Raw genomic sequence first — 2,075 nt, 5'->3', positions numbered from 1 at the left:
GCTTGCTACTTATTATATGCTTTCATAATTGCAAATTTGTGTTTTAATACCATCTATACATATATTGTTCTTTCCTTTATTTCCTTAAATCTTTTACTGCTTCATAATCTTAGCATTTGAAATCTCATAAAATGTTACTTGGAGGCTTGCTGGAAATGTCATCTACATAGTAATGGTTCAAGTTTGTAGCATCCTTAAAGCATAATAGGAGATGGAATTCATAGCAGAGTAATAAACATCTCTCTTTAAGGTACGTATTTGTGGTTGGTATGACTTTGCTCCCAGAGGGCAGTCAGCAAAATAGCATTATGACTGTGTGCAGAAGGATAAAACAAATAAGAAAAAAATCCTTTGAACTGCACAGAATTATTAATTTTTGTCAGAATCTGAAGTCTGTGAATGCTACATTTGTGACCTCTTAGTTTAGCTTTATAAATGGCATAAACAGATAGGATTTTCAGGGTATACTTGGGTGAATAATATGAATCCAGAAGAACATTGTTTAGACACACCTTTAGAAGCTGCTCTAGCTTGGCTGTATCAAGCAAAGAATCCCTGTTGGGTGTAGTGCTCTCCATCCTTTCCTACGCAAGTAGCTCTTGTACAGCTAGAAAGTTTATTACATATGACCTGCAAAGGGAGAGAGTTTAAAAAGAAAGTGCTAAATTTAATCCAGAGGAATGCCAAATCAAAAAACAATTAGTTTTCCATATGTTCTTTTCCCCACAGGTGCTACTCTGGAGATGGCTTAAATGTATTAGAATTCTATGAATAGTAATAAAAGTTTTCATTAGTGACATCCAAGCAAGCTAAACTTCTTGCTCTGTAAGCCCAAACACATGGATACATAGTTTCCTTTGAATATCGTGAAGTTTACATAGTAATAGTTGATTTTCCCCTTTATGTTTACATGCCCATGTTATAATTTAGAAACTAGAACTACCCAAAGCCAACTTGTGTCAAGTTTCTTAGAATCTCAGAGCCTGAATGCTTGAGCTTGCCTATATTTTGGCATGAAAAATCAGGATCTTTGCCTAGTTAGGAGAAAAAAAAACCCTTCCCATTCCCATCAGAAAATTGGGCAGGTTTTAGTCTTCAATATATTATGTAATTCTCTTAATAGCAGAATACAAGAATGTTGATTAAATTCATAGAGAAGTTAGAAATTATTTCCAAGACTAAAATTTATAAAAGAAGAGATCTCTGGTATTAAGGATAAGGTCCTCAACGATGATTCAAGACGTGTAATTGTGAGTTTAGGTTCGGGAAAGATAATGTTATATTCTCCTTGCTATATAATAATTTTAAGTGTCAGAAAAATACACTATCAAGAAGTCTTCTAGGAATCCTAGTGGAAAAAAATGTTGGTGATTTTGAGAAACTCGAGGAGAGGGTTTGGGATATTAGAATCCTGAAGTAAGTATTCCAGGTTTAATAAAGAAGCAAAAGGTGAATTCCAAAAATACTATATCAATGAGCTTCATATTGATTGTGAGCACAATTTCAGGAAGGTCCATTAAATAGGTGTTTTGAGAGCACTTAGGATAAAAAGCTGGCAGCAGAGATTCACTAAGAGTGAGTCATGCCAAGCTTACCTCAATTACATCGTTACCTGACTGATAGAAAAAAGTAGGCTTTAGACACTGACAGCCTGGATATTTCCAGAGTAAAGTTATTGTGGGGCTACAATTGCCCTTTGCCCACAGCTTCTCCTAGGGCTGATTCCTGAGGAAAGGATGGCTGATTTTTGATCTAGAAATTGGTTGGTTGACAAATAAATAAAATAATAAACTATCCTTTAGGCTGCTCTATGCTCAGTTATTAAATCATATGAATGTGCCCTTAACAGGAAGCAAAAAAAAAGCTCACACTGCAGACACACAGAGAAGATGTTCTTACATTCTCTTCCATTTAATGTTCTTCAAAAGACCTGTTATTTTGCTTCAGCAATCAGACTGCCAACTACTTGAAAACAGGGACCATATTTTTTGTTTCAAACTACTTATCAAATGTCTTTCAAATTATGAGGCTTTAACTTTTAATTATTTGATTATTAGACAGTGCATAGGTTATAA

The sequence above is a fragment of the Balaenoptera physalus genome (assembly GCF_965194825.1).
Source record: "Balaenoptera physalus genome assembly, chromosome: 4".
NCBI lineage: Eukaryota > Metazoa > Chordata > Mammalia > Artiodactyla > Balaenopteridae > Balaenoptera > Balaenoptera physalus.
This window is presented reverse-complemented; position numbering follows the sequence as displayed.